Genomic DNA, 27,337 nt, shown 5'->3' with positions numbered 1-27,337 from the left:
GCTCTGAGGACACATCTCTCTGCTTTGTCACTGGGGCAAATTGTGCTGTTCCCGTCCCTCTCCACTTTCACGGTTGACACCTAGCTCATGTACCTGAAGTCCACAAGCAGGTGAAAGAGACATGCCACACACATGTGCCCTTCCATGAAAACACTTTGGCAAGCAGGAGTCCTCCTGAGGTGAATGGTGTGAGCCAGTGAATGATCTAGTTTCACCTACATCACCGTGGATCTTGCAAAGGCCTGACAGTCTTCAAAGGCTGAGAGCACATGTCTCCAGCTGGATCTGAAGTCGACGTGATGCATGCGAGGGGAAGACGTCAGCTATGAATTCTGAGAACACTTGCCATGGCGGTGTTTGTTCCAGTGCAGCTCAGGTTTACAAACTGGGGTCCCCTTGCATTGCCCAGAAGACCAGGGAGAAAACTCGTCCTGAGGATTCTTCCATGCTGTGGCTATCTGGCTCCCCGATGGAGGAAACACATTGCTGCCTGGCCTTCTGCATACCAACAGTAGAGCCCAAAGACCATCATGAGGCATGAGGTTGCTCAGAAGGCACAGATGACACTTTGGGTACACAGTGATTTTCCTCGGAAACTGGTGCAGACGTGAGCGTCCTCAGATATGTGAAAGGCACACCAGCATTACAGCACTTCAGTGGTGAAAGCCTCGGGTCTACTTGTGACCACCAACTTTGCTGATGGAAACACTGCCCCTTACTTTGAGTATGCCGCTCAGTCGACATTCGCCTTAGCTGAAGCAGTCTGCTGCATGAGCTCCTGGCAAGGAACGGCAGGCGCACTGTTTCTTTCGAGAAAACTCACTCGTCCTCCCGGGCAATTCCTGCAGGGTGTCCAACATGGGCGCCACCCCGTGCCTTTCGTTCAGTTTTCTCGCCCCAAGCCTCCTGCTTCCAAAGGGGCAAAGAATGCTTTAGCCCTCAGGATCCAGTTTCTACGTGCAAAGCCAGCCCGTGGAGCAGCACCTTCTGCCCAGCTACGAGAGAGCCATGCGACACACTAGGCGCTCCTGTGAGGACCCTTTTGTAAGCAGAGGTTCTGCGCGAGGTGACGTGCCTAGTCACCACAGTGCTTCAGTCAGGCGATGTCGACTTTGGAACTTTCAATCGCCCAGCAGTGCTTCGGGAGAGGGGTCCATCATATCAGACTGGTTGTAAAGTCACATTTCTGCTTGAGGTGAAGGGTCGTCAGCTTTGAGTTCATACAATCAATGTTACTCTCCGGATAGGATTCAGGGCAGCTAATATCTAAGCCGGGAGTGTGACATGCATTGCTCATGACACCGGCCCCCACTCTGTTACCAAGACTGGTTTCCAGAGGTGGAGGTCTGGCTCTCCGCCGGAGCAGGCCGTGTGTTGCCCTGCCCTCTGCATGCACAGAGTGGAGGCCAACGACCCATGTGGCTGGAGCTCACTCAGAAGCCGCAGTTGACACTTTGGGTACACCGTGTTCTTCCATGACCTGGGTCCAGGCGCGAGAGACCCTGCAGTCCTGAGAGGCCTACCAGTGTTAAAGCAGTACCTTCACTAAGGCTTCTCAGACAGAGCTGCACTCCCAACACTTTTCACGGCTCTCGAGGACTTTCCTTTGGCAGCATGCGGGCAGGTTTCCGAACCACTAGCCAAGAAGGCTTTGGGATGAGCTCCTAGCGAGGAACTGCACACACCCCCTCGTTCTTGCGAGAAAACTCACTCTTCCTCACTTTGCCTCCCCGGGAACTCCTACGGTGAGTACAAGACGGGCAACAGGACCCTTTTTCAGGCAGCTCTGAGCACCCAGCTCTCCGGGTTGCCAACGGGACAGATTTCGCTTTTCTCGTCCGGCCTCCTTTTCACGGTTGCCACACAGCTCATGTAGTTGACGTTCCGGGAACCAAAGGAGGCCCGTGTCACATACTGTACTTCTTCGCTGAAAGCGCTTTGGAAAGCCAGTGTTCCTCCTGAAGTAAATTGCGCGAGCCAGTGAACGCCTTCGTTTCGCCTAGGTCATGGTACATCTCCCGAAGGCCTAGCCACTTTCAGAGGACCACTGCCTATTTCTCCCTCTAGAGGTAAAGTCCTGGTGCTGCTTCAGGGAGCAAGAGGTCAGGTATGAAGTCCGAGAACTCACCGTGTAAGCACGGTGGTTTTCCAAAAGCAGCTCAGGGTTACAAAATGAGGCCCCCTTGCATTGCCCAGAAGCCCCGGTATCAACGTGTTCTTCAGGCTTCCTCCAAGCTCTCCAAATCTAGCTCTCCCATGGAGGAAAAACGTTGTTGCCCAGCCTCCTGCATACAAAACAGTAGAGTCCAAAGACCCATGTGGCTGGATGGTGCTCAGCAGGCACAGATGCCACTTTTGGTACACAGGGACCTTCCTTGGAATACGGTGCAGACGCTCGCATCCTCAGACTTTGAAAGGCACACCCGCATTTACAGCACTTTAGTGGGGAAGGCCTCTTTGAAACTGCTGACTGCGACTCTGCTGGTGGAAACACTGCACCTTACTTTGACTCTGGCGCTCGGCTGACATTCGCCATAGATAAAGTCCTGTGCTGGATGTGCTCCTAGCAAGGCATTGCAAGCACTCTGTTTCTTTGGGCAAAGTCTCCGTTCCTCCCCGGGTATTCCTGCAGGGTTGAGAAAGTTGGCGACCACAGTGCTTTTCATGAAGCACTGATCATCCAAAACACGGACTTTCCTTGCAACACGCGGGCAAGTTTCCTTATGACTAGCCAAGAAGGCTTTGGGATGAGAACCTAGCAAGGAACGGCACGCACTCCGGTTCTTCCAAGAAAATTCACTCGGCCTCAGGTTACCTCTCAGGGTAATCCTGGGGTGAATAGAAGACCGGCAACAGGACTGTTTCTCAGGCAGCTCTGAGGACACATCTCTCTGCTTTGTCACTGGGGCAAATTGTGCTGTTCCCGTCCCTCTCCACTTTCACGGTTGACACCTAGCTCATGTACCTGAAGTCCACAAGCAGGTGAAAGAGACATGCCACACACATGTGCCCTTCCATGAAAACACTTTGGCAAGCAGGAGTCCTCCTGAGGTGAATGGTGTGAGCCAGTGAATGATCTAGTTTCACCTACATCACCGTGGATCTTGCAAAGGCCTGAGAGTCTTCAAAGGCTGAGAGCACATGTCTCCAGCTGGATCTGAAGTCGACGTGATGCATGCGAGGGGAAGACGTCAGCTATGAATTCTGAGAACACTTGCCATGGCGGTGTTTGTTCCAGTGCAGCTCAGGTTTACAAACTGGGGTCCCCTTGCATTGCCCAGAAGACCAGGGAGAAAACTCGTCCTGAGGATTCTTCCATGCTGTGGCTATCTGGCTCCCCGATGGAGGAAACACATTGCTGCCTGGCCTTCTGCATACCAACAGTAGAGCCCAAAGACCATCATGAGGCATGAGGTTGCTCAGAAGGCACAGATGACACTTTGGGTACACAGTGATTTTCCTCGGAAACTGGTGCAGACGTGAGCGTCCTCAGATATGTGAAAGGCACACCAGCATTACAGCACTTCAGTGGTGAAAGCCTCGGGTCTACTTGTGACCACCAACTTTGCTGATGGAAACACTGCCCCTTACTTTGAGTATGCCGCTCAGTCGACATTCGCCTTAGCTGAAGCAGTCTGCTGCATGAGCTCCTGGCAAGGAACGGCAGGCGCCCTGTTTCTTTCGAGAAAACTCACTCGTCCTCCCGGGCAATTCCTGCAGGGTGTCCAACATGGGCGCCACCCCGTGCCTTTCGTTCAGTTTTCTCGCCCCAAGCCTCCTGCTTCCAAAGGGGCAAAGAATGCTTTAGCCCTCAGGATCCAGTTTCTACGTGCAAAGCCAGCCCGTGGAGCAGCACCTTCTGCCCAGCTACGAGAGAGCCATGCGACACACTAGGCGCTCCTGTGAGGACCCTTTTGTAAGCAGAGGTTCTGCGCGAGGTGACGTGCCTAGTCACCACAGTGCTTCAGTCAGGCGATGTCGACTTTGGAACTTTCAATCGCCCAGCAGTGCTTCGGGAGAGGGGTCCATCATATCAGACTGGTTGTAAAGTCACATTTCTGCTTGAGGTGAAGGGTCGTCAGCTTTGAGTTCATACAATCAATGTTACTCTCCGGATATGATTCCGGGCAGCTAATATCTAAGCCGGGAGTGTGACATGCATTGCTCATGACACCGGCCCCCACTCTGTTACCAAGACTGGTTTCCAGAGGTGGAGGTCTGGCTCTCCGCCGGAGCAGGCCGTGTGTTGCCCTGCCCTCTGCATGCACAGAGTGGAGGCCAACGACCCATGTGGCTGGAGCTCACTCAGAAGCCGCAGTTGACACTTTGGGTACACCGTGTTCTTCCATGACCTGGGTCCAGGCGCGAGAGACCCTGCAGTCCTGAGAGGCCTACCAGTGTTAAAGCAGTACCTTCACTAAGGCTTCTCAGACAGAGCTGCACTCCCAACACTTTTCACGGCTCTCGAGGACTTTCCTTTGGCAGCATGCGGGCAGGTTTCCGAACCACTAGCCAAGAAGGCTTTGGGATGAGCTCCTAGCGAGGAACTGCACACACCCCCTCGTTCTTGCGAGAAAACTCACTCTTCCTCACTTTGCCTCCCCGGGAACTCCTACGGTGAGTACAAGACGGGCAACAGGACCCTTTTTCAGGCAGCTCTGAGCACCCAGCTCTCCGGGTTGCCAACGGGACAGATTTCGCTTTCCTCGTCCGGCCTCCTTTTCACGGTTGCCACACAGCTCATGTAGTTGACGTTCCGGGAACCAAAGGAGGCCCGTGTCACATACTGTACTTCTTCGCTGAAAGCGCTTTGGAAAGCCAGTGTTCCTCCTGAAGTAAATTGCGCGAGCCAGTGAACGCCTTCGTTTCGCCTAGGTCATGGTACATCTCCCGAAGGCCTAGCCACCTTCAGAGGACGACTGCCTATTTCTCCCTCTAGAGGTAAAGTCCTGGTGCTGCTTCAGGGAGCAAGAGGTCAGGTATGAAGTCCGAGAACTCACCGTGTAAGCACGGTGGTTTTCCAAAAGCAGCTCAGGGTTACAAAATGAGGCCCCCTTGCATTGCCCAGAAGCCCCGGTATCAACGTGTTCTTCAGGCTTCCTCCAAGCTCTCCAAATCTAGCTCTCCCATGGAGGAAAAACGTTGTTGCCCAGCCTCCTGCATACAAAACAGTAGAGTCCAAAGACCCATGTGGCTGGATGGTGCTCAGCAGGCACAGATGCCACTTTTGGTACACAGGGACCTTCCTTGGAATACGGTGCAGACGCTCGCATCCTCAGACTTTGAAAGGCACACCCGCATTTACAGCACTTTAGTGGGGAAGGCCTCTTTGAAACTGCTGACTGCGACTCTGCTGGTGGAAACACTGCACCTTACTTTGACTCTGGCGCTCGGCTGACATTCGCCATAGATAAAGTCCTGTGCTGGATGTGCTCCTAGCAAGGCATTGCAAGCACTCTGTTTCTTTGGGCAAAGTCTCCGTTCCTCCCCGGGTATTCCTGCAGGGTTGAGAAAGTTGGCGACCACAGTGCTTTTCATGAAGCACTGATCATCCAAAACACGGACTTTCCTTGCAACACGCGGGCAAGTTTCCTTATGACTAGCCAAGAAGGCTTTGGGATGAGAACCTAGCAAGGAACGGCACGCACTCCGGTTCTTCCAAGAAAATTCACTCGGCCTCAGGTTACCTCTCAGGGTAATCCTGGGGTGAATAGAAGACCGGCAACAGGACTGTTTCTCAGGCAGCTCTGAGGACACATCTCTCTGCTTTGTCACTGGGGCAAATTGTGCTGTTCCCGTCCCTCTCCACTTTCACGGTTGACACCTAGCTCATGTACCTGAAGTCCACAAGCAGGTGAAAGAGACATGCCACACACATGTGCCCTTCCATGAAAACACTTTGGCAAGCAGGAGTCCTCCTGAGGTGAATGGTGTGAGCCAGTGAATGATCTAGTTTCACCTACATCACCGTGGATCTTGCAAAGGCCTGACAGTCTTCAAAGGCTGAGAGCACATGTCTCCAGCTGGGTCTGAAGTCGACGTGATGCATGCGAGGGGAAGACGTCAGCTATGAATTCTGAGAACACTTGCCATGGCGGTGTTTGTTCCAGTGCAGCTCAGGTTTACAAACTGGGGTCCCCTTGCATTGCCCAGAAGACCAGGGAGAAAACTCGTCCTGAGGATTCTTCCATGCTGTGGCTATCTGGCTCCCCGATGGAGGAAACACATTGCTGCCTGGCCTTCTGCATACCAACAGTAGAGCCCAAAGACCATCATGAGGCATGAGGTTGCTCAGAAGGCACAGATGACACTTTGGGTACACAGTGATTTTCCTCGGAAACTGGTGCAGACGTGAGCGTCCTCAGATATGTGAGAGGCACACCTGCATTACAGCACTTCAGTGGTGAAAGCCTCGGGTCTACTTGTGACCACCAACTTTGCTGATGGAAACACTGCCCCTTACTTTGAGTATGCCGCTCAGTCGACATTCGCCTTAGCTGAAGCAGTCTGCTGCATGAGCTCCTGGCAAGGAACGGCAGGCGCCCTGTTTCTTTCGAGAAAACTCACTCTTCCTCCCGGGCAATTCCTGCAGGGTGTCCAACATGGGCGCCACCCCGTGCCTTTCGTTCAGTTTTCTCGCCCCAAGCCTCCTGCTTCCAAAGGGGCAAAGAATGCTTTAGCCCTCAGGATCCAGTTTCTACGTGCAAACCCAGCCTGTGGAGCAGCACCTTCTGCCCAGCTACGAGAGAGCCATGCGACACACTAGGCGCTCCTGTGAGGACCCTTTTGTAAGCAGAGGTTCTGCGCGAGGTGACGTGCCTAGTCACCACAGTGCTTCAGTCAGGCGATGTCGACTTTGGAACTTTCAATCGCCCAGCAGTGCTTCGGGAGAGGGGTCCATCATATCAGACTGGTTGTAAAGTCACATTTCTGCTTGAGGTGAAGGGTCGTCAGCTTTGAGTTCATACAATCAATGTTACTCTCCGGATATGATTCAGGGCAGCTAATATCTAAGCCGGGAGTGTGACATGCATTGCTCATGACACCGGCCCCCACTCTGTTACCAAGACTGGTTTCCAGAGGTGGAGGTCTGGCTCTCCGCCGGAGCAGGCCGTGTGTTGCCCTGCCCTCTGCATGCACAGAGTGGAGGCCAACGACCCATGTGGCTGGAGCTCACTCAGAAGCCGCAGTTGACACTTTGGGTACACCGTGTTCTTCCATGACCTGGGTCCAGGCGCGAGAGACCCTGCAGTCCTGAGAGGCCTACCAGTGTTAAAGCAGTACCTTCACTAAGGCTTCTCAGACAGAGCTGCACTCCCAACACTTTTCACGGCTCTCGAGGACTTTCCTTTGGCAGCATGCGGGCAGGTTTCCGAACCACTAGCCAAGAAGGCTTTGGGATGAGCTCCTAGCGAGGAACTGCACACACCCCCTCGTTCTTGCGAGAAAACTCACTCTTCCTCACTTTGCCTCCCCGGGAACTCCTACGGTGAGTACAAGACGGGCAACAGGACCCTTTTTCAGGCAGCTCTGAGCACCCAGCTCTCCGGGTTGCCAACGGGACAGATTTCGCTTTCCTCGTCCGGCCTCCTTTTCACGGTTGCCACACAGCTCATGTAGTTGACGTTCCGGGAACCAAAGGAGGCCCGTGTCACATACTGTACTTCTTCGCTGAAAGCGCTTTGGAAAGCCAGTGTTCCTCCTGAAGTAAATTGCGCGAGCCAGTGAACGCCTTCGTTTCGCCTAGGTCATGGTACATCTCCCGAAGGCCTAGCCACCTTCAGAGGACGACTGCCTATTTCTCCCTCTAGAGGTAAAGTCCTGGTGCTGCTTCAGGGAGCAAGAGGTCAGGTATGAAGTCCGAGAACTCACCGTGTAAGCACGGTGGTTTTCCAAAAGCAGCTCAGGGTTACAAAATGAGGCCCCCTTGCATTGCCCAGAAGCCCCGGTATCAACGTGTTCTTCAGGCTTCCTCCAAGCTCTCCAAATCTAGCTCTCCCATGGAGGAAAAACGTTGTTGCCCAGCCTCCTGCATACAAAACAGTAGAGTCCAAAGACCCATGTGGCTGGATGGTGCTCAGCAGGCACAGATGCCACTTTTGGTACACAGGGACCTTCCTTGGAATACGGTGCAGACGCTCGCATCCTCAGACTTTGAAAGGCACACCCGCATTTACAGCACTTTAGTGGGGAAGGCCTCTTTGAAACTGCTGACTGCGACTCTGCTGGTGGAAACACTGCACCTTACTTTGACTCTGGCGCTCGGCTGACATTCGCCATAGATAAAGTCCTGTGCTGGATGTGCTCCTAGCAAGGCATTGCAAGCACTCTGTTTCTTTGGGCAAAGTCTCCGTTCCTCCCCGGGTATTCCTGCAGGGTTGAGAAAGTTGGCGACCACAGTGCTTTTCATGAAGCACTGATCATCCAAAACACGGACTTTCCTTGCAACACGCGGGCAAGTTTCCTTATGACTAGCCAAGAAGGCTTTGGGATGAGAACCTAGCAAGGAACGGCACGCACTCCGGTTCTTCCAAGAAAATTCACTCGGCCTCAGGTTACCTCTCAGGGTAATCCTGGGGTGAATAGAAGACCGGCAACAGGACTGTTTCTCAGGCAGCTCTGAGGACACATCTCTCTGCTTTGTCACTGGGGCAAATTGTGCTGTTCCCGTCCCTCTCCACTTTCACGGTTGACACCTAGCTCATGTACCTGAAGTCCACAAGCAGGTGAAAGAGACATGCCACACACATGTGCCCTTCCATGAAAACACTTTGGCAAGCAGGAGTCCTCCTGAGGTGAATGGTGTGAGCCAGTGAATGATCTAGTTTCACCTACATCACCGTGGATCTTGCAAAGGCCTGACAGTCTTCAAAGGCTGAGAGCACATGTCTCCAGCTGGGTCTGAAGTCGACGTGATGCATGCGAGGGGAAGACGTCAGCTATGAATTCTGAGAACACTTGCCATGGCGGTGTTTGTTCCAGTGCAGCTCAGGTTTACAAACTGGGGTCCCCTTGCATTGCCCAGAAGACCAGGGAGAAAACTCGTCCTGAGGATTCTTCCATGCTGTGGCTATCTGGCTCCCCGATGGAGGAAACACATTGCTGCCTGGCCTTCTGCATACCAACAGTAGAGCCCAAAGACCATCATGAGGCATGAGGTTGCTCAGAAGGCACAGATGACACTTTGGGTACACAGTGATTTTCCTCGGAAACTGGTGCAGACGTGAGCGTCCTCAGATATGTGAAAGGCACACCAGCATTACAGCACTTCAGTGGTGAAAGCCTCGGGTCTACTTGTGACCACCAACTTTGCTGATGGAAACACTGCCCCTTACTTTGAGTATGCCGCTCAGTCGACATTCGCCTTAGCTGAAGCAGTCTGCTGCATGAGCTCCTGGCAAGGAACGGCAGGCGCCCTGTTTCTTTCGAGAAAACTCACTCTTCCTCCCGGGCAATTCCTGCAGGGTGTCCAACATGGGCGCCACCCCGTGCCTTTCGTTCAGTTTTCTCGCCCCAAGCCTCCTGCTTCCAAAGGGGCAAAGAATGCTTTAGCCCTCAGGATCCAGTTTCTACGTGCAAAGCCAGCCTGTGGAGCAGCACCTTCTGCCCAGCTACGAGAGAGCCATGCGACACACTAGGCGCTCCTGTGAGGACCCTTTTGTAAGCAGAGGTTCTGCGCGAGGTGACGTGCCTAGTCACCACAGTGCTTCAGTCAGGCGATGTCGACTTTGGAACTTTCAATCGCCCAGCAGTGCTTCGGGAGAGGGGTCCATCATATCAGACTGGTTGTAAAGTCACATTTCTGCTTGAGGTGAAGGGTCGTCAGCTTTGAGTTCATACAATCAATGTTACTCTCCGGATAGGATTCAGGGCAGCTAATATCTAAGCCGGGAGTGTGACATGCATTGCTCATGACACCGGCCCCCACTCTGTTACCAAGACTGGTTTCCAGAGGTGGAGGTCTGGCTCTCCGCCGGAGCAGGCCGTGTGTTGCCCTGCCCTCTGCATGCACAGAGTGGAGGCCAACGACCCATGTGGCTGGAGCTCACTCAGAAGCCGCAGTTGACACTTTGGGTACACCGTGTTCTTCCATGACCTGGGTCCAGGCGCGAGAGACCCTGCAGTCCTGAGAGGCCTACCAGTGTTAAAGCAGTACCTTCACTAAGGCTTCTCAGACAGAGCTGCACTCCCAACACTTTTCACGGCTCTCGAGGACTTTCCTTTGGCAGCATGCGGGCAGGTTTCCGAACCACTAGCCAAGAAGGCTTTGGGATGAGCTCCTAGCGAGGAACTGCACACACCCCCTCGTTCTTGCGAGAAAACTCACTCTTCCTCACTTTGCCTCCCCGGGAACTCCTACGGTGAGTACAAGACGGGCAACAGGACCCTTTTTCAGGCAGCTCTGAGCACCCAGCTCTCCGGGTTGCCAACGGGACAGATTTCGCTTTTCTCGTCCGGCCTCCTTTTCACGGTTGCCACACAGCTCATGTAGTTGACGTTCCGGGAACCAAAGGAGGCCCGTGTCACATACTGTACTTCTTCGCTGAAAGCGCTTTGGAAAGCCAGTGTTCCTCCTGAAGTAAATTGCGCGAGCCAGTGAACGCCTTCGTTTCGCCTAGGTCATGGTACATCTCCCGAAGGCCTAGCCACCTTCAGAGGACCACTGCCTATTTCTCCCTCTAGAGGTAAAGTCCTGGTGCTGCTTCAGGGAGCAAGAGGTCAGGTATGAAGTCCGAGAACTCACCGTGTAAGCACGGTGGTTTTCCAAAAGCAGCTCAGGGTTACAAAATGAGGCCCCCTTGCATTGCCCAGAAGCCCCGGTATCAACGTGTTCTTCAGGCTTCCTCCAAGCTCTCCAAATCTAGCTCTCCCATGGAGGAAAAACGTTGTTGCCCAGCCTCCTGCATACAAAACAGTAGAGTCCAAAGACCCATGTGGCTGGATGGTGCTCAGCAGGCACAGATGCCACTTTTGGTACACAGGGACCTTCCTTGGAATACGGTGCAGACGCTCGCATCCTCAGACTTTGAAAGGCACACCCGCATTTACAGCACTTTAGTGGGGAAGGCCTCTTTGAAACTGCTGACTGCGACTCTGCTGGTGGAAACACTGCACCTTACTTTGACTCTGGCGCTCGGCTGACATTCGCCATAGATAAAGTCCTGTGCTGGATGTGCTCCTAGCAAGGCATTGCAAGCACTCTGTTTCTTTGGGCAAAGTCTCCGTTCCTCCCCGGGTATTCCTGCAGGGTTGAGAAAGTTGGCGACCACAGTGCTTTTCATGAAGCACTGATCATCCAAAACACGGACTTTCCTTGCAACACGCGGGCAAGTTTCCTTATGACTAGCCAAGAAGGCTTTGGGATGAGAACCTAGCAAGGAACGGCACGCACTCCGGTTCTTCCAAGAAAATTCACTCGGCCTCAGGTTACCTCTCAGGGTAATCCTGGGGTGAATAGAAGACCGGCAACAGGACTGTTTCTCAGGCAGCTCTGAGGACACATCTCTCTGCTTTGTCACTGGGGCAAATTGTGCTGTTCCCGTCCCTCTCCACTTTCACGGTTGACACCTAGCTCATGTACCTGAAGTCCACGAGCAGGTGAAAGAGACATGCCACACACATGTGCCCTTCCATGAAAACACTTTGGCAAGCAGGAGTCCTCCTGAGGTGAATGGTGTGAGCCAGTGAATGATCTAGTTTCACCTACATCACCGTGGATCTTGCAAAGGCCTGACAGTCTTCAAAGGCTGAGAGCACATGTCTCCAGCTGGGTCTGAAGTCGACGTGATGCATGCGAGGGGAAGACGTCAGCTATGAATTCTGAGAACACTTGCCATGGCGGTGTTTGTTCCAGTGCAGCTCAGGTTTACAAACTGGGGTCCCCTTGCATTGCCCAGAAGACCAGGGAGAAAACTCGTCCTGAGGATTCTTCCATGCTGTGGCTATCTGGCTCCCCGATGGAGGAAACACATTGCTGCCTGGCCTTCTGCATACCAACAGTAGAGCCCAAAGACCATCATGAGGCATGAGGTTGCTCAGAAGGCACAGATGACACTTTGGGTACACAGTGATTTTCCTCGGAAACTGGTGCAGACGTGAGCGTCCTCAGATATGTGAGAGGCACACCAGCATTACAGCACTTCAGTGGTGAAAGCCTCGGGTCTACTTGTGACCACCAACTTTGCTGATGGAAACACTGCCCCTTACTTTGAGTATGCCGCTCAGTCGACATTCGCCTTAGCTGAAGCAGTCTGCTGCATGAGCTCCTGGCAAGGAACGGCAGGCGCCCTGTTTCTTTCGAGAAAACTCACTCTTCCTCCCGGGCAATTCCTGCAGGGTGTCCAACATGGGCGCCACCCCGTGCCTTTCGTTCAGTTTTCTCGCCCCAAGCCTCCTGCTTCCAAAGGGGCAAAGAATGCTTTAGCCCTCAGGATCCAGTTTCTACGTGCAAAGCCAGCCTGTGGAGCAGCACCTTCTGCCCAGCTACGAGAGAGCCATGCGACACACTAGGCGCTCCTGTGAGGACCCTTTTGTAAGCAGAGGTTCTGCGCGAGGTGACGTGCCTAGTCACCACAGTGCTTCAGTCAGGCGATGTCGACTTTGGAACTTTCAATCGCCCAGCAGTGCTTCGGGAGAGGGGTCCATCATATCAGACTGGTTGTAAAGTCACATTTCTGCTTGAGGTGAAGGGTCGTCAGCTTTGAGTTCATACAATCAATGTTACTCTCCGGATAGGATTCAGGGCAGCTAATATCTAAGCCGGGAGTGTGACATGCATTGCTCATGACACCGGCCCCCACTCTGTTACCAAGACTGGTTTCCAGAGGTGGAGGTCTGGCTCTCCGCCGGAGCAGGCCGTGTGTTGCCCTGCCCTCTGCATGCACAGAGTGGAGGCCAACGACCCATGTGGCTGGAGCTCACTCAGAAGCCGCAGTTGACACTTTGGGTACACCGTGTTCTTCCATGACCTGGGTCCAGGCGCGAGAGACCCTGCAGTCCTGAGAGGCCTACCAGTGTTAAAGCAGTACCTTCACTAAGGCTTCTCAGACAGAGCTGCACTCCCAACACTTTTCACGGCTCTCGAGGACTTTCCTTTGGCAGCATGCGGGCAGGTTTCCGAACCACTAGCCAAGAAGGCTTTGGGATGAGCTCCTAGCGAGGAACTGCACACACCCCCTCGTTCTTGCGAGAAAACTCACTCTTCCTCACTTTGCCTCCCCGGGAACTCCTACGGTGAGTACAAGACGGGCAACAGGACCCTTTTTCAGGCAGCTCTGAGCACCCAGCTCTCCGGGTTGCCAACGGGACAGATTTCGCTTTCCTCGTCCGGCCTCCTTTTCACGGTTGCCACACAGCTCATGTAGTTGACGTTCCGGGAACCAAAGGAGGCCCGTGTCACATACTGTACTTCTTCGCTGAAAGCGCTTTGGAAAGCCAGTGTTCCTCCTGAAGTAAATTGCGCGAGCCAGTGAACGCCTTCGTTTCGCCTAGGTCATGGTACATCTCCCGAAGGCCTAGCCACCTTCAGAGGACGACTGCCTATTTCTCCCTCTAGAGGTAAAGTCCTGGTGCTGCTTCAGGGAGCAAGAGGTCAGGTATGAAGTCCGAGAACTCACCGTGTAAGCACGGTGGTTTTCCAAAAGCAGCTCAGGGTTACAAAATGAGGCCCCCTTGCATTGCCCAGAAGCCCCGGTATCAACGTGTTCTTCAGGCTTCCTCCAAGCTCTCCAAATCTAGCTCTCCCATGGAGGAAAAACGTTGTTGCCCAGCCTCCTGCATACAAAACAGTAGAGTCCAAAGACCCATGTGGCGGGATGGTGCTCAGCAGGCACAGATGCCACTTTTGGTACACAGGGACCTTCCTTGGAATACGGTGCAGACGCTCGCATCCTCAGACTTTGAAAGGCACACCCGCATTTACAGCACTTTAGTGGGGAAGGCCTCTTTGAAACTGCTGACTGCGACTCTGCTGGTGGAAACACTGCACCTTACTTTGACTCTGGCGCTCGGCTGACATTCGCCATAGATAAAGTCCTGTGCTGGATGTGCTCCTAGCAAGGCATTGCAAGCACTCTGTTTCTTTGGGCAAAGTCTCCGTTCCTCCCCGGGTATTCCTGCAGGGTTGAGAAAGTTGGCGACCACAGTGCTTTTCATGAAGCACTGATCATCCAAAACACGGACTTTCCTTGCAACACGCGGGCAAGTTTCCTTATGACTAGCCAAGAAGGCTTTGGGATGAGAACCTAGCAAGGAACGGCACGCACTCCAGTTCTTCCAAGAAAATTCACTCGGCCTCAGGTTACCTCTCAGGGTAATCCTGGGGTGAATAGAAGACCGGCAACAGGACTGTTTCTCAGGCAGCTCTGAGGACACATCTCTCTGCTTTGTCACTGGGGCAAATTGTGCTGTTCCCGTCCCTCTCCACTTTCACGGTTGACACCTAGCTCATGTACCTGAAGTCCACAAGCAGGTGAAAGAGACATGCCACACACATGTGCCCTTCCATGAAAACACTTTGGCAAGCAGGAGTCCTCCTGAGGTGAATGGTGTGAGCCAGTGAATGATCTAGTTTCACCTACATCACCGTGGATCTTGCAAAGGCCTGACAGTCTTCAAAGGCTGAGAGCACATGTCTCCAGCTGGGTCTGAAGTCGACGTGATGCATGCGAGGGGAAGACGTCAGCTATGAATTCTGAGAACACTTGCCATGGCGGTGTTTGTTCCAGTGCAGCTCAGGTTTACAAACTGGGGTCCCCTTGCATTGCCCAGAAGACCAGGGAGAAAACTCGTCCTGAGGATTCTTCCATGCTGTGGCTATCTGGCTCCCCGATGGAGGAAACACATTGCTGCCTGGCCTTCTGCATACCAACAGTAGAGCCCAAAGACCATCATGAGGCATGAGGTTGCTCAGAAGGCACAGATGACACTTTGGGTACACAGTGATTTTCCTCGGAAACTGGTGCAGACGTGAGCGTCCTCAGATATGTGAAAGGCACACCAGCATTACAGCACTTCAGTGGTGAAAGCCTCGGGTCTACTTGTGACCACCAACTTTGCTGATGGAAACACTGCCCCTTACTTTGAGTATGCCGCTCAGTCGACATTCGCCTTAGCTGAAGCAGTCTGCTGCATGAGCTCCTGGCAAGGAACGGCAGGCGCCCTGTTTCTTTCGAGAAAACTCACTCTTCCTCCCGGGCAATTCCTGCAGGGTGTCCAACATGGGCGCCACCCCGTGCCTTTCGTTCAGTTTTCTCGCCCCAAGCCTCCTGCTTCCAAAGGGGCAAAGAATGCTTTAGCCCTCAGGATCCAGTTTCTACGTGCAAAGCCAGCCCGTGGAGCAGCACCTTCTGCCCAGCTACGAGAGAGCCATGCGACACACTAGGCGCTCCTGTGAGGACCCTTTTGTAAGCAGAGGTTCTGCGCGAGGTGACGTGCCTAGTCACCACAGTGCTTCAGTCAGGCGATGTCGACTTTGGAACTTTCAATCGCCCAGCAGTGCTTCGGGAGAGGGGTCCATCATATCAGACTGGTTGTAAAGTCACATTTCTGCTTGAGGTGAAGGGTCGTCAGCTTTGAGTTCATACAATCAATGTTACTCTCCGGATAGGATTCAGGGCAGCTAATATCTAAGCCGGGAGTGTGACATGCATTGCTCATGACACCGGCCCCCACTCTGTTACCAAGACTGGTTTCCAGAGGTGGAGGTCTGGCTCTCCGCCGGAGCAGGCCGTGTGTTGCCCTGCCCTCTGCATGCACAGAGTGGAGGCCAACGACCCATGTGGCTGGAGCTCACTCAGAAGCCGCAGTTGACACTTTGGGTACACCGTGTTCTTCCATGACCTGGGTCCAGGCGCGAGAGACCCTGCAGTCCTGAGAGGCCTACCAGTGTTAAAGCAGTACCTTCACTAAGGCTTCTCAGACAGAGCTGCACTCCCAACACTTTTCACGGCTCTCGAGGACTTTCCTTTGGCAGCATGCGGGCAGGTTTCCGAACCACTAGCCAAGAAGGCTTTGGGATGAGCTCCTAGCGAGGAACTGCACACACCCCCTCGTTCTTGCGAGAAAACTCACTCTTCCTCACTTTGCCTCCCCGGGAACTCCTACGGTGATTACAAGACGGGCAACAGGACCCTTTTTCAGGCAGCTCTGAGCACCCAGCTCTCCGGGTTGCCAACGGGACAGATTTCGCTTTTCTCGTCCGGCCTCCTTTTCACGGTTGCCACACAGCTCATGTAGTTGACGTTCCGGGAACCAAAGGAGGCCCGTGTCACATACTGTACTTCTTCGCTGAAAGCGCTTTGGAAAGCCAGTGTTCCTCCTGAAGTAAATTGCGCGAGCCAGTGAACGCCTTCGTTTCGCCTAGGTCATGGTACATCTCCCGAAGGCCTAGCCACCTTCAGAGGACCACTGCCTATTTCTCCCTCTAGAGGTAAAGTCCTGGTGCTGCTTCAGGGAGCAAGAGGTCAGGTATGAAGTCCGAGAACTCACCGTGTAAGCACGGTGGTTTTCCAAAAGCAGCTCAGGGTTACAAAATGAGGCCCCCTTGCATTGCCCAGAAGCCCCGGTATCAACGTGTTCTTCAGGCTTCCTCCAAGCTCTCCAAATCTAGCTCTCCCATGGAGGAAAAACGTTGTTGCCCAGCCTCCTGCATACAAAACAGTAGAGTCCAAAGACCCATGTGGCTGGATGGTGCTCAGCAGGCACAGATGCCACTTTTGGTACACAGGGACCTTCCTTGGAATACGGTGCAGACGCTCGCATCCTCAGACTTTGAAAGGCACACCCGCATTTACAGCACTTTAGTGGGGAAGGCCTCTTTGAAACTGCTGACTGCGACTCTGCTGGTGGAAACACTGCACCTTACTTTGACTCTGGCGCTCGGCTGACATTCGCCATAGATAAAGTCCTGTGCTGGATGTGCTCCTAGCAAGGCATTGCAAGCACTCTGTTTCTTTGGGCAAAGTCTCCGTTCCTCCCCGGGTATTCCTGCAGGGTTGAGAAAGTTGGCGACCACAGTGCTTTTCATGAAGCACTGATCATCCAAAACACGGACTTTCCTTGCAACACGCGGGCAAGTTTCCTTATGACTAGCCAAGAAGGCTTTGGGATGAGAACCTAGCAAGGAACGGCACGCACTCCGGTTCTTCCAAGAAAATTCACTCGGCCTCAGGTTACCTCTCAGGGTAATCCTGGGGTGAATAGAAGACCGGCAACAGGACTGTTTCTCAGGCAGCTCTGAGGACACATCTCTCTGCTTTGTCACTGGGGCAAATTGTGCTGTTCCCGTCCCTCTCCACTTTCACGGTTGACACCTAGCTCATGTACCTGAAGTCCACGAGCAGGTGAAAGAGACATGCCACACACATGTGCCCTTCCATGAAAACACTTTGGCAAGCAGGAGTCCTCCTGAGGTGAATGGTGTGAGCCAGTGAATGATCTAGTTTCACCTACATCACCGTGGATCTTGCAAAGGCCTGACAGTCTTCAAAGGCTGAGAGCACATGTCTCCAGCTGGGTCTGAAGTCGACGTGATGCATGCGAGGGGAAGACGTCAGCTATGAATTCTGAGAACACTTGCCATGGCGGTGTTTGTTCCAGTGCAGCTCAGGTTTACAAACTGGGGTCCCCTTGCATTGCCCAGAAGACCAGGGAGAAAACTCGTCCTGAGGATTCTTCCATGCTGTGGCTATCTGGCTCCCCGATGGAGGAAACACATTGCTGCCTGGCCTTCTGCATACCAACAGTAGAGCCCAAAGACCATCATGAGGCATGAGGTTGCTCAGAAGGCACAGATGACACTTTGGGTACACAGTGATTTTCCTCGGAAACTGGTGCAGACGTGAGCGTCCTCAGATATGTGAAAGGCACACCAGCATTACAGCACTTCAGTGGTGAAAGCCTCGGGTCTACTTGTGACCACCAACTTTGCTGATGGAAACACTGCCCCTTACTTTGAGTATGCCGCTCAGTCGACATTCGCCTTAGCTGAAGCAGTCTGCTGCATGAGCTCCTGGCAAGGAACGGCAGGCGCCCTGTTTCTTTCGAGAAAACTCACTCGTCCTCCCGGGCAATTCCTGCAGGGTGTCCAACATGGGCGCCACCCCGTGCCTTTCGTTCAGTTTTCTCGCCCCAAGCCTCCTGCTTCCAAAGGGGCAAAGAATGCTTTAGCCCTCAGGATCCAGTTTCTACGTGCAAAGCCAGCCTGTGGAGCAGCACCTTCTGCCCAGCTACGAGAGAGCCATGCGACACACTAGGCGCTCCTGTGAGGACCCTTTTGTAAGCAGAGGTTCTGCGCGAGGTGACGTGCCTAGTCACCACAGTGCTTCAGTCAGGCGATGTCGACTTTGGAACTTTCAATCGCCCAGCAGTGCTTCGGGAGAGGGGTCCATCATATCAGACTGGTTGTAAAGTCACATTTCTGCTTGAGGTGAAGGGTCGTCAGCTTTGAGTTCATACAATCAATGTTACTCTCCGGATAGGATTCAGGGCAGCTAATATCTAAGCCGGGAGTGTGACATGCATTGCTCATGACACCGGCCCCCACTCTGTTACCAAGACTGGTTTCCAGAGGTGGAGGTCTGGCTCTCCGCCGGAGCAGGCCGTGTGTTGCCCTGCCCTCTGCATGCACAGAGTGGAGGCCAACGACCCATGTGGCTGGAGCTCACTCAGAAGCCGCAGTTGACACTTTGGGTACACCGTGTTCTTCCATGACCTGGGTCCAGGCGCGAGAGACCCTGCAGTCCTGAGAGGCCTACCAGTGTTAAAGCAGTACCTTCACTAAGGCTTCTCAGACAGAGCTGCACTCCCAACACTTTTCACGGCTCTCGAGGACTTTCCTTTGGCAGCATGCGGGCAGGTTTCCGAACCACTAGCCAAGAAGGCTTTGGGATGAGCTCCTAGCGAGGAACTGCACACACCCCCTCGTTCTTGCGAGAAAACTCACTCTTCCTCACTTTGCCTCCCCGGGAACTCCTACGGTGAGTACAAGACGGGCAACAGGACCCTTTTTCAGGCAGCTCTGAGCACCCAGCTCTCCGGGTTGCCAACGGGACAGATTTCGCTTTTCTCGTCCGGCCTCCTTTTCACGGTTGCCACACAGCTCATGTAGTTGACGTTCCGGGAACCAAAGGAGGCCCGTGTCACATACTGTACTTCTTCGCTGAAAGCGCTTTGGAAAGCCAGTGTTCCTCCTGAAGTAAATTGCGCGAGCCAGTGAACGCCTTCGTTTCGCCTAGGTCATGGTACATCTCCCGAAGGCCTAGCCACCTTCAGAGGACGACTGCCTATTTCTCCCTCTAGAGGTAAAGTCCTGGTGCTGCTTCAGGGAGCAAGAGGTCAGGTATGAAGTCCGAGAACTCACCGTGTAAGCACGGTGGTTTTCCAAAAGCAGCTCAGGGTTACAAAATGAGGCCCCCTTGCATTGCCCAGAAGCCCCGGTATCAACGTGTTCTTCAGGCTTCCTCCAAGCTCTCCAAATCTAGCTCTCCCATGGAGGAAAAACGTTGTTGCCCAGCCTCCTGCATACAAAACAGTAGAGTCCAAAGACCCATGTGGCGGGATGGTGCTCAGCAGGCACAGATGCCACTTTTGGTACACAGGGACCTTCCTTGGAATACGGTGCAGACGCTCGCATCCTCAGACTTTGAAAGGCACACCCGCATTTACAGCACTTTAGTGGGGAAGGCCTCTTTGAAACTGCTGACTGCGACTCTGCTGGTGGAAACACTGCACCTTACTTTGACTCTGGCGCTCGGCTGACATTCGCCATAGATAAAGTCCTGTGCTGGATGTGCTCCTAGCAAGGCATTGCAAGCACTCTGTTTCTTTGGGCAAAGTCTCCGTTCCTCCCCGGGTATTCCTGCAGGGTTGAGAAAGTTGGCGACCACAGTGCTTTTCATGAAGCACTGATCATCCAAAACACGGACTTTCCTTGCAACACGCGGGCAAGTTTCCTTATGACTAGCCAAGAAGGCTTTGGGATGAGAACCTAGCAAGGAACGGCACGCACTCCGGTTCTTCCAAGAAAATTCACTCGGCCTCAGGTTACCTCTCAGGGTAATCCTGGGGTGAATAGAAGACCGGCAACAGGACTGTTTCTCAGGCAGCTCTGAGGACACATCTCTCTGCTTTGTCACTGGGGCAAATTGTGCTGTTCCCGTCCCTCTCCACTTTCACGGTTGACACCTAGCTCATGTACCTGAAGTCCACAAGCAGGTGAAAGAGACATGCCACACACATGTGCCCTTCCATGAAAACACTTTGGCAAGCAGGAGTCCTCCTGAGGTGAATGGTGTGAGCCAGTGAATGATCTAGTTTCACCTACATCACCGTGGATCTTGCAAAGGCCTGACAGTCTTCAAAGGCTGAGAGCACATGTCTCCAGCTGGGTCTGAAGTCGACGTGATGCATGCGAGGGGAAGACGTCAGCTATGAATTCTGAGAACACTTGCCATGGCGGTGTTTGTTCCAGTGCAGCTCAGGTTTACAAACTGGGGTCCCCTTGCATTGCCCAGAAGACCAGGGAGAAAACTCGTCCTGAGGATTCTTCCATGCTGTGGCTATCTGGCTCCCCGATGGAGGAAACACATTGCTGCCTGGCCTTCTGCATACCAACAGTAGAGCCCAAAGACCATCATGAGGCATGAGGTTGCTCAGAAGGCACAGATGACACTTTGGGTACACAGTGATTTTCCTCGGAAACTGGTGCAGACGTGAGCGTCCTCAGATATGTGAAAGGCACACCAGCATTACAGCACTTCAGTGGTGAAAGCCTCGGGTCTACTTGTGACCACCAACTTTGCTGATGGAAACACTGCCCCTTACTTTGAGTATGCCGCTCAGTCGACATTCGCCTTAGCTGAAGCAGTCTGCTGCATGAGCTCCTGGCAAGGAACGGCAGGCGCCCTGTTTCTTTCGAGAAAACTCACTCTTCCTCCCGGGCAATTCCTGCAGGGTGTCCAACATGGGCGCCACCCCGTGCCTTTCGTTCAGTTTTCTCGCCCCAAGCCTCCTGCTTCCAAAGGGGCAAAGAATGCTTTAGCCCTCAGGATCCAGTTTCTACGTGCAAAGCCAGCCTGTGGAGCAGCACCTTCTGCCCAGCTACGAGAGAGCCATGCGACACACTAGGCGCTCCTGTGAGGACCCTTTTGTAAGCAGAGGTTCTGCGCGAGGTGACGTGCCTAGTCACCACAGTGCTTCAGTCAGGCGATGTCGACTTTGGAACTTTCAATCGCCCAGCAGTGCTTCGGGAGAGGGGTCCATCATATCAGACTGGTTGTAAAGTCACATTTCTGCTTGAGGTGAAGGGTCGTCAGCTTTGAGTTCATACAATCAATGTTACTCTCCGGATAGGATTCAGGGCAGCTAATATCTAAGCCGGGAGTGTGACATGCATTGCTCATGACACCGGCCCCCACTCTGTTACCAAGACTGGTTTCCAGAGGTGGAGGTCTGGCTCTCCGCCGGAGCAGGCCGTGTGTTGCCCTGCCCTCTGCATGCACAGAGTGGAGGCCAACGACCCATGTGGCTGGAGCTCACTCAGAAGCCGCAGTTGACACTTTGGGTACACCGTGTTCTTCCATGACCTGGGTCCAGGCGCGAGAGACCCTGCAGTCCTGAGAGGCCTACCAGTGTTAAAGCAGTACCTTCACTAAGGCTTCTCAGACAGAGCTGCACTCCCAACACTTTTCACGGCTCTCGAGGACTTTCCTTTGGCAGCATGCGGGCAGGTTTCCGAACCACTAGCCAAGAAGGCTTTGGGATGAGCTCCTAGCGAGGAACTGCACACACCCCCTCGTTCTTGCGAGAAAACTCACTCTTCCTCACTTTGCCTCCCCGGGAACTCCTACGGTGATTACAAGACGGGCAACAGGACCCTTTTTCAGGCAGCTCTGAGCACCCAGCTCTCCGGGTTGCCAACGGGACAGATTTCGCTTTTCTCGTCCGGCCTCCTTTTCACGGTTGCCACACAGCTCATGTAGTTGACGTTCCGGGAACCAAAGGAGGCCCGTGTCACATACTGTACTTCTTCGCTGAAAGCGCTTTGGAAAGCCAGTGTTCCTCCTGAAGTAAATTGCGCGAGCCAGTGAACGCCTTCGTTTCGCCTAGGTCATGGTACATCTCCCGAAGGCCTAGCCACCTTCAGAGGACGACTGCCTATTTCTCCCTCTAGAGGTAAAGTCCTGGTGCTGCTTCAGGGAGCAAGAGGTCAGGTATGAAGTCTGAGAACTCACCGTGTAAGCACGGTGGTTTTCCAAAAGCAGCTCAGGGTTACAAAATGAGGCCCCCTTGCATTGCCCAGAAGCCCCGGTATCAACGTGTTCTTCAGGCTTCCTCCAAGCTCTCCAAATCTAGCTCTCCCATGGAGGAAAAACGTTGTTGCCCAGCCTCCTGCATACAAAACAGTAGAGTCCAAAGACCCATGTGGCGGGATGGTGCTCAGCAGGCGCAGATGCCACTTTTGGTACACAGGGACCTTCCTTGGAATACGGTGCAGACGCTCGCATCCTCAGACTTTGAAAGGCACACCCGCATTTACAGCACTTTAGTGGGGAAGGCCTCTTTGAAACTGCTGACTGCGACTCTGCTGGTGGAAACACTGCACCTTACTTTGACTCTGGCGCTCGGCTGACATTCGCCATAGATAAAGTCCTGTGCTGGATGTGCTCCTAGCAAGGCATTGCAAGCACTCTGTTTCTTTGGGCAAAGTCTCCGTTCCTCCCCGGGTATTCCTGCAGGGTTGAGAAAGTTGGCGACCACAGTGCTTTTCATGAAGCACTGATCATCCAAAACACGGACTTTCCTTGCAACACGCGGGCAAGTTTCCTTATGACTAGCCAAGAAGGCTTTGGGATGAGAACCTAGCAAGGAACGGCACGCACTCCGGTTCTTCCAAGAAAATTCACTCGGCCTCAGGTTACCTCTCAGGGTAATCCTGGGGTGAATAGAAGACCGGCAACAGGACTGTTTCTCAGGCAGCTCTGAGGACACATCTCTCTGCTTTGTCACTGGGGCAAATTGTGCTGTTCCCGTCCCTCTCCACTTTCACGGTTGACACCTAGCTCATGTACCTGAAGTCCACAAGCAGGTGAAAGAGACATGCCACACACATGTGCCCTTCCATGAAAACACTTTGGCAAGCAGGAGTCCTCCTGAGGTGAATGGTGTGAGCCAGTGAATGATCTAGTTTCACCTACATCACCGTGGATCTTGCAAAGGCCTGACAGTCTTCAAAGGCTGAGAGCACATGTCTCCAGCTGGGTCTGAAGTCGACGTGATGCATGCGAGGGGAAGACGTCAGCTATGAATTCTGAGAACACTTGCCATGGCGGTGTTTGTTCCAGTGCAGCTCAGGTTTACAAACTGGGGTCCCCTTGCATTGCCCAGAAGACCAGGGAGAAAACTCGTCCTGAGGATTCTTCCATGCTGTGGCTATCTGGCTCCCCGATGGAGGAAACACATTGCTGCCTGGCCTTCTGCATACCAACAGTAGAGCCCAAAGACCATCATGAGGCATGAGGTTGCTCAGAAGGCACAGATGACACTTTGGGTACACAGTGATTTTCCTCGGAAACTGGTGCAGACGTGAGCGTCCTCAGATATGTGAAAGGCACACCAGCATTACAGCACTTCAGTGGTGAAAGCCTCGGGTCTACTTGTGACCACCAACTTTGCTGATGGAAACACTGCCCCTTACTTTGAGTATGCCGCTCAGTCGACATTCGCCTTAGCTGAAGCAGTCTGCTGCATGAGCTCCTGGCAAGGAACGGCAGGCGCCCTGTTTCTTTCGAGAAAACTCACTCTTCCTCCCGGGCAATTCCTGCAGGGTGTCCAACATGGGCGCCACCCCGTGCCTTTCGTTCAGTTTTCTCGCCCCAAGCCTCCTGCTTCCAAAGGGGCAAAGAATGCTTTAGCCCTCAGGATCCAGTTTCTACGTGCAAAGCCAGCCTGTGGAGCAGCACCTTCTGCCCAGCTACGAGAGAGCCATGCGACACACTAGGCGCTCCTGTGAGGACCCTTTTGTAAGCAGAGGTTCTGCGCGAGGTGACGTGCCTAGTCACCACAGTGCTTCAGTCAGGCGATGTCGACTTTGGAACTTTCAATCGCCCAGCAGTGCTTCGGGAGAGGGGTCCATCATATCAGACTGGTTGTAAAGTCACATTTCTGCTTGAGGTGAAGGGTCGTCAGCTTTGAGTTCATACAATCAATGTTACTCTCCGGATAGGATTCAGGGCAGCTAATATCTAAGCCGGGAGTGTGACATGCATTGCTCATGACACCGGCCCCCACTCTGTTACCAAGACTGGTTTCCAGAGGTGGAGGTCTGGCTCTCCGCCGGAGCAGGCCGTGTGTTGCCCTGCCCTCTGCATGCACAGAGTGGAGGCCAACGACCCATGTGGCTGGAGCTCACTCAGAAGCCGCAGTTGACACTTTGGGTACACCGTGTTCTTCCATGACCTGGGTCCAGGCGCGAGAGACCCTGCAGTCCTGAGAGGCCTACCAGTGTTAAAGCAGTACCTTCACTAAGGCTTCTCAGACAGAGCTGCACTCCCAACACTTTTCACGGCTCTCGAGGACTTTCCTTTGGCAGCATGCGGGCAGGTTTCCGAACCACTAGCCAAGAAGGCTTTGGGATGAGCTCCTAGCGAGGAACTGCACACACCCCCTCGTTCTTGCGAGAAAACTCACTCTTCCTCACTTTGCCTCCCCGGGAACTCCTACGGTGATTACAAGACGGGCAACAGGACCCTTTTTCAGGCAGCTCTGAGCACCCAGCTCTCCGGGTTGCCAACGGGACAGATTTCGCTTTTCTCGTCCGGCCTCCTTTTCACGGTTGCCACACAGCTCATGTAGTTGACGTTCCGGGAACCAAAGGAGGCCCGTGTCACATACTGTACTTCTTCGCTGAAAGCGCTTTGGAAAGCCAGTGTTCCTCCTGAAGTAAATTGCGCGAGCCAGTGAACGCCTTCGTTTCGCCTAGGTCATGGTACATCTCCCGAAGGCCTAGCCACCTTCAGAGGACGACTGCCTATTTCTCCCTCTAGAGGTAAAGTCCTGGTGCTGCTTCAGGGAGCAAGAGGTCAGGTATGAAGTCTGAGAACTCACCGTGTAAGCACGGTGGTTTTCCAAAAGCAGCTCAGGGTTACAAAATGAGGCCCCCTTGCATTGCCCAGAAGCCCCGGTATCAACGTGTTCTTCAGGCTTCCTCTAAGCTCTCCAAATCTAGCTCTCCCATGGAGGAAAAACGTTGTTGCCCAGCCTCCTGCATACAAAACAGTAGAGTCCAAAGACCCATGTGGCGGGATGGTGCTCAGCAGGCGCAGATGCCACTTTTGGTACACAGGGACCTTCCTTGGAATACGGTGCAGACGCTCGCATCCTCAGACTTTGAAAGGCACACCCGCATTTACAGCACTTTAGTGGGGAAGGCCTCTTTGAAACTGCTGACTGCGACTCTGCTGGTGGAAACACTGCACCTTACTTTGACTCTGGCGCTCGGCTGACATTCGCCATAGATAAAGTCCTGTGCTGGATGTGCTCCTAGCAAGGCATTGCAAGCACTCTGTTTCTTTGGGCAAAGTCTCCGTTCCTCCCCGGGTATTCCTGCAGGGTTGAGAAAGTTGGCGACCACAGTGCTTTTCATGAAGCACTGATCATCCAAAACACGGACTTTCCTTGCAACACGCGGGCAAGTTTCCTTATGACTAGCCAAGAAGGCTTTGGGATGAGAACCTAGCAAGGAACGGCACGCACTCCGGTTCTTCCAAGAAAATTCACTCGGCCTCAGGTTACCTCTCAGGGTAATCCTGGGGTGAATAGAAGACCGGCAACAGGACTGTTTCTCAGGCAGCTCTGAGGACACATCTCTCTGCTTTGTCACTGGGGCAAATTGTGCTGTTCCCGTCCCTCTCCACTTTCACGGTTGACACCTAGCTCATGTACCTGAAGTCCACAAGCAGGTGAAAGAGACATGCCACACACATGTGCCCTTCCATGAAAACACTTTGGCAAGCAGGAGTCCTCCTGAGGTGAATGGTGTGAGCCAGTGAATGATCTAGTTTCACCTACATCACCGTGGATCTTGCAAAGGCCTGACAGTCTTCAAAGGCTGAGAGCACATGTCTCCAGCTGGGTCTGAAGTCGACGTGATGCATGCGAGGGGAAGACGTCAGCTATGAATTCTGAGAACACTTGCCATGGCGGTGTTTGTTCCAGTGCAGCTCAGGTTTACAAACTGGGGTCCCCTTGCATTGCCCAGAAGACCAGGGAGAAAACTCGTCCTGAGGATTCTTCCATGCTGTGGCTATCTGGCTCCCCGATGGAGGAAACACATTGCTGCCTGGCCTTCTGCATACCAACAGTAGAGCCCAAAGACCATCATGAGGCATGAGGTTGCTCAGAAGGCACAGATGACACTTTGGGTACACAGTGATTTTCCTCGGAAACTGGTGCAGACGTGAGCGTCCTCAGATATGTGAAAGGCACACCAGCATTACAGCACTTCAGTGGTGAAAGCCTCGGGTCTACTTGTGACCACCAACTTTGCTGATGGAAACACTGCCCCTTACTTTGAGTATGCCGCTCAGTCGACATTCGCCTTAGCTGAAGCAGTCTGCTGCATGAGCTCCTGGCAAGGAACGGCAGGCGCCCTGTTTCTTTCGAGAAAACTCACTCTTCCTCCCGGGCAATTCCTGCAGGGTGTCCAACATGGGCGCCACCCCGTGCCTTTCGTTCAGTTTTCTCGCCCCAAGCCTCCTGCTTCCAAAGGGGCAAAGAATGCTTTAGCCCTCAGGATCCAGTTTCTACGTGCAAAGCCAGCCCGTGGAGCAGCACCTTCTGCCCAGCTACGAGAGAGCCATGCGACACACTAGGCGCTCCTGTGAGGACCCTTTTGTAAGCAGAGGTTCTGCGCGAGGTGACGTGCCTAGTCACCACAGTGCTTCAGTCAGGCGATGTCGACTTTGGAACTTTCAATCGCCCAGCAGTGCTTCGGGAGAGGGGTCCATCATATCAGACTGGTTGTAAAGTCACATTTCTGCTTGAGGTGAAGGGTCGTCAGCTTTGAGTTCATACAATCAATGTTACTCTCCGGATAGGATTCAGGGCAGCTAATATCTAAGCCGGGAGTGTGACATGCATTGCTCATGACACCGGCCCCCACTCTGTTACCAAGACTGGTTTCCAGAGGTGGAGGTCTGGCTCTCCGCCGGAGCAGGCCGTGTGTTGCCCTGCCCTCTGCATGCACAGAGTGGAGGCCAACGACCCATGTGGCTGGAGCTCACTCAGAAGCCGCAGTTGACACTTTGGGTACACCGTGTTCTTCCATGACCTGGGTCCA

The sequence above is a fragment of the Eubalaena glacialis genome, chromosome 3 (assembly GCF_028564815.1).
Source record: "Eubalaena glacialis isolate mEubGla1 chromosome 3, mEubGla1.1.hap2.+ XY, whole genome shotgun sequence".
NCBI classification, from domain to species: Eukaryota; Metazoa; Chordata; class Mammalia; order Artiodactyla; family Balaenidae; genus Eubalaena; species Eubalaena glacialis.
This window is presented reverse-complemented; position numbering follows the sequence as displayed.